This window comes from Protopterus annectens, chromosome 8.part0, assembly GCF_019279795.1.
Source record: "Protopterus annectens isolate FY-2018-M chromosome 8.part0, PAN1.0, whole genome shotgun sequence".
NCBI classification, from domain to species: domain Eukaryota; kingdom Metazoa; phylum Chordata; order Ceratodontiformes; family Protopteridae; genus Protopterus; species Protopterus annectens.
The window spans coordinates 77,416,260-77,431,194 of record NC_056741.1 but is presented as its reverse complement, the minus strand read 5'-3'; positions in this window follow the sequence as shown (position 1 = coordinate 77,431,194).

Here is a 14,935-nt window from a genome sequence, read left to right as displayed (position 1 = left end):
TGCGCTTTCCGTCAGTGGCGGGGCTCACGTACGACTATGGGGGTCTGGAAATTGTTATGTTGACACTTCATGACACCCTGGGGGACACTTTACCTTTGTGTCTAATTACCTGCCACATTGACCTTCGCAGGGCATACGTTGTCATTCACATTTTCCGGGGTATGACTTATACATGTTTGCCCATTTGTCCTGCTGTCTTTCTTCTCACCTGTCCGCCTAGTATCACCAGTTCAGTACATGTATTTTGGACAGGTTAGCTCCTTCATACCCTTGACCTGTTGTCATTATGTGTACACGCCCTGACGTTTGACCTTTGCCCTTGTTGCATTTCACATAGTGATGTGCCTTTCTAGCTGATTGCTGTCTAGGCATTACGGACTGTGCGTTAGGTGATAGTGACTGATATTTCCATTGCATGATTAGTAACACTCATAACATCCGTATTCATGGCTACGCCAGTATTCGCACAACGGTCTGACTTTGTATGGGGTATTTATAATATAGTCCCTATCTGTATTTCCTGTACTATGCCTTACTGCAGCTGTGTTATTCTGACAGTTTTCCAGTTATGGGTACCATCTTGGTCGTACGCATGTCCATCCATGGGAATCGCCTACAGGACACTGATATAGGGCTGTACATATTTCCAAATTGCTTTCCGCATTATCCAGTGGATACTTTGCACCATTATTGAGAATAAAGGCATGTGCTATACCCACATCCCTCCCACGGGACGAGCCTACGAATTCTCTGCCAAACAACACCTAGGCCCATTTCTGCATACCCAGGTTCCCATGCCTGACAACCCTCTACGGTACACATTACACATGGTTAATGTGTGCGGTACTGAGATGTGGATGCACTTATATGCACTCCCCACTCTAGGGATATCAGTTCATACATCATGCATTTCATGGACACATGTGTCATCACCCTTGCACCTGATTGTAGTGCATATACAGCTGATTCGTATTTGCGGCTGTCACGTCTTTTGCGTCAATCACAGCAGGTACTGCGAATGTATACATTTTTGGAGTCCTACAATGGACACCAATATGCATGTTTAAAGTGTAGAACTTGCTGGACTGTCACTTTCTGGCCAATGATTTTGACTGCTGCTGTATATTCCCCATTTGTGGATGTCTGTTTGTCTACCCATATTAGCTATTACTTGGCATATTTATATCCATGTGTCATATATACGGGACATAGGTCTGTTGTGTGTACATATATACATGTAAACTCCTCGTTTCATACCTTGCTTTGTTAATGTCTGTGGATTACCTGTGTACACACATCTATAACCATACCATACCTTTCCACTGTACAGATACTGGCAGAGTGTATGGATGGTTGACCCTTTATCTTAGGTGTGTTTTACATTAACCTGTGTCTATCTGGCAATTTGCTGGCATTTCATTTGAGACTTATGGTGGCACCTTCTGACAAGTAGTTCAGGTTACGAATGCATACCCTTCGTCAATCCCTGCTACTAACACACCCGTTATTCTATCCACTTTCTATGTTTGTTTTAGCACATATCTTGTGTTTCTCACTATTTGTACTGGTACTTTGCATGGCATTGTCCGGTTCCATACTTTCAGAGGCTGACAGTTTTGAGACATGTATAACTAACGTGGGGGACACAGCATTAATTTACTCTGCTGTGAGCGGATCACACATGCACAGGCGCACTTGCATTTCCTTATTGTGGGTTACGCGCAGGCACACATGCATATCCGTATTCTGGGTTACATATGTTTACTGAGTCTTTGTGCTTCTGTGGCCTGTATTAGTTGTGACAGTACCAGTAACATATCTCTGATCCGGTTAACGGACGTATGCGAAACACACTTTCACCTTTACATATCTAACTGTCTTTACGGCACAGACGCATTAATTACACATTCACATTTATATGTTCTATACTTGTAATTCAAACGGGACTGCATTAACGTTGGCCAGTTGCTGTGACCACTACACGTTTGGTGTTCTGTCTCATTTATATGCATACCCATGGTACATAGCTACATTAACATATTACCTCCCTCCCGCACTCACTTACGTCACAGGCATCCATTCTCCTGCTGGGAAAAGTGTGGTACTACATGTTACACATTCCCTATACCCTAATGCTCTGGACCCAGGCTGCATATGGTGTAACCGCAGGGATATTCGGAACACAAAGGCTTATAGTCCCGACACATACAGGTCTTTAATTGTCAGGGTGTTCCTGTGGTGCTCTGGGTTTGGTCTTGTCCGCCTAGTGTACAGAACTGCCCTGACCGTGTACGAATGTCAGACGAGGCACATGGGCACGGTTTGTCCATGTTTATTATACCATGACCCCCCCATTATTATTCCAAACCGTGCACGCTGATTGGCCAGCGTGCCCATTGTAAATCGAGTTATAGTAATGGAAAAACGTCCGGTCGCCCGGGCTTTTTTCCATTAGTATAACTCGTTTTTTAAAACCTGTCTCCCTATGTTAGATGGGTTTAACATAGCGAGACAGCTTTAAAATAAGCAACAGAGATCTCCGTTGCTTATTTTAAAGCTGTCTCGCTATGTTAAACCCATTTAACATAGCAAAACACTAAACAAAAGCAACAGAGATCTTGCTTTCTCCATTGCTTTTGCCCACAGCTCTGATGTACTGCGCAGGCGCGCAGTACATCAGAACTGCCGCGGATGCCAGACATCTGTGGAAGGGCAGCAAACAGGCATTATACTATGCCATTATTTAAGAAAATTAATAGTTCCTTTTCTTACATAATGTCATGGTATAATAGCAATAACCCACTTCTGGGTGTGGGTAATGCTGTATTTACCCATGGTTGGCTTTGTTTGGTCCCTCGGGCTTCACCCTCGGGACCAAACCACGCCAACCGTGGGTAAATCCAGCATTACCACAAGCGTGGGTTATTGCTATAATATTAAATCTGTGTTTACAGACACGGGTGTTTGGACAACTGACAATAGCTTATGCTGTTGGCATACAATGATGTGGGTGGTGCTGGTTATCATACATATTCCATGTTGTGCGTTGTTCCCATTCACATTTGACTATTCCCTGTAGTCATTCATACATGGATATTTATGTAGCACATGACTGAACTATGTATTACCTGCAGGTATGCTGTGTTACAGTGAACATATGTGACGGTTGGTTACAGTATATATGTGTACGTACCTCTGTAATACTGGGGACTACCACACATCCGTCGCAGCATTTCATGCGTATGTACATACTATTATTCAGTGACCTGTAGAAGGTTGTGAGAGCACTGATTACATGTGTCCCTATTTGTGCACGCATCGTGTTAGTCTTTGTCCAGCTTTTGTTGCTGTCATAGGTTGGACGGTGGTGTTGGTGTGTGATTGGGTTGTATTTATACTAACGATACTTCAGTGGGGGGTAGGGTTAGCCCTTGTTCCTCTTTGTGGGGGGGGGGCCCATTTTGGACATTTGTGTCCTGCGTCAACACTTGACATGTGCCATATGTCCTGTGATATTAACACAGTAGTGTATTTCTTACCTTCGTTACTACTTGCATGTTACAGGCATTTTGTATCTGGTACACATGACTATTATATTGGATAGCTTAAGCTATTCACATGCTATGCAATAACCTTTCATTCTGGCATATACGTGTTATTCTATCCTTTGCATTGGCCGTGGGTGTTTTCCCAAGCAAATCCACACATATCTACAAGTGATGTCCCACCTTGACAATCTGTACATGTGGCAACCCTGCTGGGGTGACCTGCATGGTGGACAGCTGTTCCACCCTGTGTATTATGTTTTGCATGTCTACATAGCTACTCATCAGTACCATGGCTACACATAATGCTTTGTCCAGATGTGTACAGTTATGGACACCGTGGCATGTGAACACCTATGGGGTTTCGACAGGTCAGTAACCACATGCGGGATGTACACATTCTGCCGACACATTCACATGCAGCCATTTGGATTTCAGTACCTGGGATGGGATGTTGACATATGTGGGGTACATATTTGCAAGCCTGTCACTGCCTAGGACAATACTTCCTACTACATATGGGGTATACCTGCTCTGTGTAGGTGTACAGCTGTGCAAGGCTGCTAGCTGGATTAGGTGGACATTCGGACATGGGTGCAGGTTACATGCTATAAAGGGGTTGTTGTGTATTACATTTGCATGCATGGGTTCTGCTTCTGGATATTCCTATTCAGTATATGCCATCCTATGTGTATGTGACGGTTACGTTGCTGTGTATAGCACATTTTACTATACCTATGTTTGTGTGTGTTTGGGATGTGATTTGGGATGTCTAGTTTCTTTATGGTTGTTATATGGCCACGACTGCCCAGCTGTGTACTATCACTACCACTGTGGGACTGCTGGTGACCATGCCCATGGGGCTAGTCATGTGTATTTGTGGCACGCTGACATGATGCAGTACACCTCCACTGGGTATGACTGCTGACAGTGCACTACGTAACGGACACAGTATTCTAAGTATCATTTGTTCCATGCACGGGAACATTTTGCATTTCGTGCATGTATGTTTGGTTCTCCATTTTGTGTGGACGGGTAATGTGTAGCATACTTTACATACGTTTCATTATCCACGGACACTGATAGATGCGGTAACTATTGCAGGCGGGCTGTAAGATTCAGCACTTTAGGTTGCTCATCGACAGCCGACTTGGCCACACCTCCGAGCGCAACCTAGTTAGGCTCCCTGGACTCGCGCACGTGCCCTATGCACGTGGTGGTGGTTGCAGCGCACACTCATTACTATGCATGTGGCGCTGCTATGCCATTTATACGCTGCACGGCCAGTGCAAGCCTTACACCGGCCTTGCGCTGAGCTTCATGAATCCGGGGGCAAATCTAAATAAACCAAATAAAATCAGTGCTAACAAGTGTAATAACTGATTCATTCAGATTGTTGCACCAGCCTCCTCAATCATCCAATCATTTCCACTGCTTTTAACCACAATCTAACCTTTAAGCTAAACACTGTTTCAGCCACCATACCCAAAAAATATCTCTTTAAATTAAAACATATAATGCTTGCTGTAGACAGCTTGCAAACAGAATATATTAAGGTAGATGCCATACCATTTGTCTAGCCCATATCTAGCATCATTTAGAGATCGATCCAATAACTTTTCTGCCAAGAATCTTATACCCTGTCACTCCAGAAATATTCTTGCATTAAGGAGGATCAGCAGAAGTGCCAAAAATACCATCTAATTGTTATCCTTCCCTCACTGTTAAGAATCCTAGAAAATTGTATACTCTCACAACTACCTAAATATCTTCTGCACTCAAGAATACTATCCCCCGCTTTGCATACCTTTAAGCCCTTCCACATCACAAGCACACCCTTACATGACTTCTTAAATACAGTTAACCTCAGCAGAAATATATGTAGTATGGTCTTGACTTCATTCTTAGACCTATCCAAGGCCTTTAATATTATACGACACCAAAAAGTCCTACTTATGCTAGTAAACTTTGGCCTCCCTACATCCACTATTACATGGTTTCATAGCTACATATTGAATAGGCAGCAATCTGTGACGTGTTAAAGCACTATTTATCTTTCTTCCGGGTCTCAGTAGATGTCCCAAATCATCTAGTTTTGGTTCAGTTCTATTCATTATATTTAACAAGAACCTTCACTCAACCAGCAAACCCACCAGTGCTGTCCAATACATGAATGGGGCCATTCTCATTTGCTCCTTGACTACCAACTACAAACTGCAAAGACAAACTCAAAAAGCTTTCTTTAATGCAAATCACATCTTACACTTCAAAAAAAAACAAAAAGAAAACAAAATTAATGCTAGTCACCACACTAATCATTACCCAGATAAAACATCACACATTGGTATATAGCATTCAATAAATGTCTATGTTTGTGTATAACACATAACAGTAATCTGCATTTTTCACATTAACAAGGTTCAAATACTACTTAGAGTTTAAAAAATGATTTTAACATATATCTTCAGTGTCTTGCAAATAATATTAAAGCTAGACTAGATTTCATTCAAATACTTGCAAAAGTTTTAAACTGTAAATTAAACACAAATAATCCTGTTGTTTTCACAAAACATGATAGGAATATGGTGTCCAGTTCAATTGATGTTATTTTGGTGATAATAAATACTTTAAAATGCTATTACAGTCAAAGTCATGGAAAACAATTCTGATTTTCTCATTCATACCCATAATTATACAAAGCTGCATTTAAAGAACAAATAAATAATTCTATTAACATCTAAAACATCAATAATTAATAATAAAGACTTTTTCTTTATATATGCTCTAAAAGAAATATTCCTGTTTGCAACTTTAAAGAAATATGTTCAAAATTTACTTTTAACAGCAGAAAAAAATCTCTAAGGATTTCAAATGAATTTCAGATTACCAACTGGTTATCCCCATAACAAGTGAAATGCTTAAAATTCTGTTAAAATATCTCATTTATTTATAAATATGTGTATTTAGGAGGGGCAGCAATTTGAAGTACCTCTTAGGTAACAATATGTTACAAACCCCAAGGACTAAGGGTATGTTTAAATTTGAAGCCTGCAATTTTTGCAGATTCATAGATAATGGTTCTTTGTGCAAAGTTAATAATACAAATATTGTTTGCAAGGGGAGGTATAACTGCAATTCTAAGGGGCGCATGTACTTAGCTAAGTGTAATTCCTGCTTAAGTTTCTATATAGGTAAGATGGATAGGAAACTTAAGGAATGCATATATGAACATCAATATGCTATTAGGAACAGGAAAGCTGGGAATGCCTTAGCTAAGCACATACTTAATAACCCTGGCCATTCATTCTCCTTTAGGATTATTGACCAGATCTGTTCTCATATTAGGGGAGGACCACTTTCTTTATGGCTAGAGCAGCGAGAATTATATTGGCAGCTCAGACTAGACACCTTTAAATACCCAGGGTTAAATGATACATGCTCAATAGCTTGCATTCTAAAACTAAGAAATCTGACGAGATAGCATTTTTATCTTTAGAATGTTATTTTTACCTTTAGAATGTACATTTTGTATAAACTAATGTAGTTTAAGAACATATAGTTTCTTGGTAATTTCAGATTTTATACTATAACCGTATTTAAACATTTTTATAAGCTGTGTTTTTATTTATATATTGTTTGATTGTTTTCTAAGTCCCACTGGACCTTTTTAAACATCTGACCATCATGTGCTTATTTTGCTGTCTAAATGTGGTGTATTAGTTTTGTTGAACAGTCTGAAGAAGTGGGTGTATGTGTGCTCACAAAAGCGCTTACTGTTACAATAAATTCTTGTTTGTACCTTCTAGCCTTGACTATTTTTTGTTTTTATAGTAGTTCTACAGTTTGTTTGTAGTAGCAGTTACTACTGCAAAAGCCAGATAATGTCTGCTGTGTGAGAGATCTTTCCAGACAGAGATCTTTCAAAAACGTCCACCCTAAGGACAATACCGTAGGATTCCTAGTCCTGGTTTTCCCAGACATTTTTTCTCTGGCTGCAATCAGACCTGGGTGATACAATCTCTATGGCTTACACCAAGTAATTTAATTTCAGGCTATTTTTCAAACTTAGCTAGACTGAAATTAACCTCTTCTCTTCCAGTATCCTCTGTTAAAACATATACATTTCAACAGTTACAATAATACAGCCTGACTTGCATGTATATTTCTTTTCTGTTCAGCAGGACCTGCTGTTGATATATTTTTAACACAAGCAACTTTACAAATGCATTTTTAACACAAGCATCTATACAAATCAGTGTGATAGTCAAATGACATAAAATTATTTACAAAAGTCCAGCTAGCTATGCTGGCATATGTTACACATGCATTGCCCTTCTCTCCCTGGCACAGATGTCACTACTTTGCATCATCACATCTCCATAATAAGAAGTAGACTTCTCTGTGGATAAATATTTGAAGGGGTTATTTAAGGAATAAAATATAATTCCAATGTTCTTCCTTTTCTGAATGTTTCACAGCTAAAGACCTTGAAAAATTCAAAGTTAGTAACTGACATAATTAAAACATTCATTCTTTGGTTAAAATCTTGGAAAACGTTTCAATTTTTCAAATAATTGCTAATAACCCAAATGTCTTGATTATGGGAAATTTAATAATAAGAACTTTCTTCTTTACTGAGTTAGCCCAATGAGTTTTTTTAATGTGCATAGTTATCTATAAACAAGCTGCATTTTTCAGAAATTATCTTAAGGTTATATGGGAATTGTTAGCATAATCTAATTTTAGAATAACATACATAATGGAAGAACACTTAAAAAGTAAAAAAAAAAAACATGACATAGATTTCACCTCTGATAAATAAAAATATCGATTTCAGCTTCATACCACATGAGTTCATGAATTAAATGAAATTAAATTAAATGTGCATATATAAAATGCTTGGAAATTGTTTTACACACACACACACACACACACACACACACACACACACACACACACACACACACACACACACACACACACACACACACACACACACACACACACACACACACACACACACACACACACACACACACACACACACACACACACACACACACACACGCACACACACACAAGTATAGATGTAGATACAGATATATCCCTGAGATTCAGTAACTATCATGTAAGCTTTGCACTAAGCCAACACAATTGCAGTATGCTAGCATATGAGCAGCAGCACTCACTGTATATGCATGCTGCTTATCACAGTTGCATGATTCACAGTTTTCACACCATTAAAAGTTCTGGAAGCATAAGAACACAAAGTAAATGACAATTCTTGCCTGTAGACAAACATATTATGCAAGCACTCATGGACAGCTTTTATGAAGTAAAAGCAAGTGACTTTAAGCATGTAGATGCAGGAGACATGACAATCTGATAATTTGCATAGAATACAATGTGAACAGTGCAGGGATAATTAAGAGGGGTGTAAATAGAAAAATGCAATCTGTTAATGTATTCAAATATAATGATGACTTAAAGAAACATTATTCAATAAGAAGACATCCATATTGATGGCAATAATAAATTATACAATGACTGGCCTAAAATATTCAAAAATGAGCATGCTGATTAGCCAGCCCAACCAGCGTGCCCGTTGTAAATCAGAGAGTATGCTAACGGAAAAAACTCCAGTTACCCGTTAGTATATCTCACTTTTTTTTTTTAACTTTTACTTTTTTTTTACTATAAAAAAAATGGAAGACTTAAACCAACAGAAGGTGATGGCTAGGGTTGCCACCTTTTCAGATGCCCAAAGTGAGACATTTTTGTTACAAAAGTCAGATTTTGCAGGGCAAAACATACCCACGGCCAGTACAAAGGACAGAACTTCACTTGTTTGGCTAAATAAAAGCTTATTCTTGTAAGATTTTAGTTGCTTATTCTGTTTCTTATAACATGTAGGTGTTTCAGATACAGAATAACTGTTTTATGCAACTATTACATAAAATATAGGAAATATGTTTGTCCAAAAATTTCAGGACATTTGCCATTTTTTCTGTTTCATTACAGGACACAACTGCCCAAAGAGGGACAGTCCCTCGCAAAGTGGGACAGGTGGTAACCCTAGAGATGGCACAGGCAAAGATAAAAGTATAATCAGGTAAGTTCTGCAAAACTTAAAAAAACTTACCTGATTATCCTTTTATTTTGTCTGTCCTGACTCTCCCCAAGATAAAAAATCTCCCGGTTTCCTTTTTTATTAAAAAAAAAAAAAAGAAGAAGAAGCAACGGAGATCTTCCTTTCTCCATTGCAACAGTTGCACAAAAAGGATGTACTGCATAAATATTGGGACACAAGTCCCTTAAGCATGCGCAGTACATCAAAACAGCCACAGGATACATTCAAAATGTAGAAGGGCAGCATGGAGGCATTATACAAAGACATTATTTAAGAAAAGTATTTTTTTCTTAAATAATCTCATTGTATAATAGCAATAACCCACAGCTGGGTGTGGGCAATGCTGGATTTACCCACAGCTGGCTTTGTTTGGTCACTCGGGCTTCACCCTTGTGACCAAACCATACCAACCATGGGTAAATCCAGCATTACCCACACCCATGGGTTATTGCTTATTATACAAGCGTGCATGCTGATTGGCTAATACACACACTACCTAACCACCACTTATAACACAATAAAACCAAGCATTCTCATAAAACCATTTCTACCTATATCCCCCTACAATACTATATACAGACAACTCCAAAAATGTACATACTAAAACACACCACACAGTCAAAAACACACACCATAACGTCCACATCAGCATACATCTAATAAAAGCGCATACAACACCACCATCTAGTGACCAAATAGTAAAAGTACATAAAAAAAAAAAATTAATACAAATAAAAACACACCAGATTTCAACATACCTATAACTACTAAAACATAACTACACGTTATAAACTTCTACACTGCTTAAACTATATTATACCAAGCACCACTTCACCATCAAACCATGGGTAAATCCAACATTACCCACACCCATGGTTTATTGCTTAATAATCCTATTTGCAACTGTTTACCCATGTGCATAACTAAAAACATACATGCTATCAATGAATGTGAGAGGTTCAACATTTTAAGAAAGGGGATTAAATATGATACTACGGTTGACACTATGCCAGATTGAGTTAATAGTTAGCAAGGATAGTGGATACATTATGAACCGTACGCATGTAGGGCAGTTATTGAATATGACATTTATGTACAGGGAATATATGCATGATAACTGACTGTATTGCTCTATCCTTCACTCCATTCTGTATAAGCAAAGCATGAGCCATACAGCAGCTGTCTCATGCGCAGCTGAACAGGGGCATGCTTTAGCATTTGTCATTGGATAACCATAGATAGGAGGTAGTATATTTCATGGACCCATCTTAGACAAGCATATGTTTTGTATATATGTGCATCATAAACAGTAATGATTGCAATCAAAATACACAAGTGATAAATGACAACACAGATCTGATGACATTACAGTACTTAAAGATACACAAGTGATAAATGACAACACAGATCTGATGACATTACAGTACTTTAAGGTCTCTGTAAATGAAGTGCATGTAATACAGCATTGTGCTGGGCATGCTCACAAGACACTAGAGTGAACACTGCCATAACAGCATATAAACAACACAAACACAGATATTATTTGCAGTAGTAATAAATAAATAAGCATTGAGAATAATAATGTAATGCAGTGTTCTTTGTGTAATGTCAATACATTCAGAATGTTACTCTTCTTTGGAACTGAACAGCAAGCTATGTAAGCCCACCAGTTACGAACATGTGTATGAGTCACATTCACCACAGTGGAAGTCTTAAAGCTGTGATACTCCACCTATATGAAGTCATTACATCATATGATTATGCTGGAATTTGCATGACATAAAATGACTGAGGTAGGTTTCTCCCACTGCAATTGTACACATTATAACATTTGTGGATGCATTTTATGTATAACAGCAGTAGGACATGCAATGTTTACTGTCAGTCAATGTGGGTTTTGGACAACTCACTGTGACTATAGAAGTTATATGATACTGGTTGCTAAAAATGTGACATATTTTAGTCTTTGAAGTCATGCCATCATTTTCTTCTTGCAAGAGAGACGTGTGTCAGTCATTTCTTTAAAAAAGATGTTGCTGTATGTGTGTTTCTCACATGGCATTACCTGCTGCTAGGTATGCCCAGGCACACAGGATGCATAATACAACCATCACTGTGACGGGAGAATGGCAATCAGGTAAAATGTGTGGAAAAACATGTATTCAAACACATGCCTTACTATGGCACCAGCATACAGAACATAGTCTGGAACATAGTCTCGTGTTCTGATACCACAGGAGGAGCCTTAGTAGTTCTCATGGGAAATACATATGTCATCATCATTATTAAATAAAGCATTTTTGTGTGAAAAAGGAGCAGAAATCATTGTATTAGAAATCCCCTTCCATATATGTGCATGACAGATAGCTGACAACATTGTTACATACCTGCACATTCACAGACATGCTGAGACAAATGAGTCTAAGGTGTAATGGATACATTTGAACAGACTACCTAAGATCACAAGGTGCAGAATACAAGTCATTCTTTCAGAATTTTGCACAGTAACACTACACAGCTACACATACCACATGTATTACAAGCCTTTTCTACAGAGCATGACACAGACAAACACAATAGTCCAGCATTACTGGATTCAAACCTCCTCTCTGTACTTACGCAGTCTAGAGAGCACAGTATCAACAGCCAGCAACATGGGGTAACTCATATAAGCACTTTGACGTGTTTCCATCTTGATAGTATAATGTAATCATTCTTTTTCCAAAAAAGGTTATTCCCTGGGGGTAATACAAATCTTTAGAGGAATCCTCTGCCAGGCAAAATATGTCACCTAGGTAAAGTTTTACTTAAAGGGTGTTGTCACAGAGACAACTGTGAATGACAGTACACACACTGACATTACTTAGTCAGTGATGGATTTAAACACCCTCCCTATCTATCTACACAGTCTATACAACACAAAATTAGCAGCAACCACATAAGGAGAACTGTGAGTTCTAAGGGAACAGTGAGCATGTTTGACATGCTGACCTCATCAGTGGGATGGAGAGATGATGTTCATGGTAAAAATGGGATAAAGGCATGGCAGAATCCTCTCTCCTGTTACAATCTTTGGCTGAGTGGAAGTTGATAGAGTACATCTGTGCAGGAAGTTATATATAATTGTCATTGAAGCAACACACACAACTTCTCCACTGCATATATGTTAAAGCAATGAGTAAAAAGGTCATACAAACAAACCAATCAGTAATAACCACAAGAAAAATCTAGCAAAGCTAGAGGTTCCACTGTGTGATTCCTTCAAACTCTTATATTAGAAGCACATGGGATATATGCAAATGACCACTTAAGGACACTAGCTTTTTTAACTATATGGCAGTTCTGAATACCAGTGACTTATTTCTTTTTAAGTCTATTAATGGACAAATTCATGCCAATAAAGCCAAACCCCATTAGCTATGGACATGCATGTTTCAATAACATCATCAGCATAGTATCAGTGGACTGCTTGGCTATCCTTTAGAAACATAGGGTTGTTGTAACCAGGTAATGCCCTTAACCATTAAGGGGTTTGCAAAATATCCCATCTAACAACTAAATAAAACAGTAAACAGGACACACAGCCAATCCAATTAGAAAAAAAAACTTCAAGAAAAACCTAGCCAAGCTAGAGTTTTGACTGAGTGATTCCTTAAAACCTCTTCTAAAAGAGGATTATGGGATATATGTAATATACTCCCTATATGCCCTAGTGGGGTTTGGCTTTATTGGCCTGAATTTGTCCATTAATAAAGAAATAAGTAATGAGCATTCATAACTGCCATATAGTGGAAACACCTGGTGTCTTTAAGGGGTCATTTGTGTATACTCCATAATCCTCTTTTGCAAGAGGATTTAAGGAATCACACAGTAAAAACTCTAGCTTGGCTATGTTTTTCTTGTAGTTTTTTTCCAAACTAATGCACCTCAATCCATTTCATACTCCCTATGACTGTAATATTGATAATGGCTTCAGTGCTACACAAAATAGGATATTATTATATTAAATAGGATAGGAGTTAACAAATGTAAAATAAATAAATAAATAAAAATATGAGACTGAGGATACCTCTGCCTAGTGTTCTTTGATTTAACACTGATCTCTCAAGACCTTATTTGTTAACACTGATGGTACTGGGACATAGTACAGAGCTTGAATCAGTCTGAAAGAGTCACTACAGAAGGTTATGTGCTCCATCATGTCCCAGAGACCAGGCCTAGCAAAAGGGTTCAAATGCCTTTACAATATCCACCAAAACAGCCACTTTTAGATCTATCTGTGGAAGCTAAGACTGCATTGATGTAATGAGTACTCTAAAGTGATCCACACTCATTCCTCCAGTAATAAAGCGTCTTTTATATGTGAAATAATTGTAGTTAGCAACCTTTTTAATCTATTTCCTAAAATTCTGCCTTAAATTCTGATTATATTAAAGGAAAAATAGGACAATATTTTTCTGACATAATTTTTCCTCATCCATATTAGAGTTGGTTGGAGTAACCATACCCTATTTTTGTTTACTAAAGGAACAAATATAGTCTTCTTCTGTAAAACCTTTCTATACTTCAGATTACAACATATTTTATCACATTTTGGGAAAAAAAGTTGAAAATATATAAGCTGCTACATGTCTGAAGAACTTACACACATTCATTGCATAGAAAACAGGTTCACTGACTAATAATAAAACTAAAACTTTCACAAGATACAACTATTAAATATTTTACTTAAAACTTTGCATACTACACAAAATCATCTTGCATGGTCTTGCTTACGCTAAATTCTTTCTTCAAGGTCAACTACTTACCTGAGCAGTGAGTAACTATTTTCTGCTCAGCTGAGTAGTGAAATGCAAGTGAGTGAAGGTGTAGCAGGTTGGCCTATGTAAATCAGGCAATTATGCATTACGGACAACATTGCTTAGAGATCTTGCATTTTATAGTGATTTAAAGATGTTGGTACAATGCAAGTTCACTGTAGGCTGCATATATTACCTATATTAAATATATTGATTTCAGTAGGAAAAGTAATTTCCATCTGAGAAAATTCCTGCTGCTCAGCTCAGTGCTATGCAGCAATCATCTCACCAATAGTGTGTCGTCCCGTAGTTATTAAAACTGCATGGCAGGTGATTTAAAAAGCTGTGCAGGAGGACTGCAATGGTATTCAGAGGCATGGTAATTATACATGTTTATAAAACCCCATAACAGTTGAGCATAACTAACTCACTGCTTCTTCGGAAATGTTAACAAAATAACA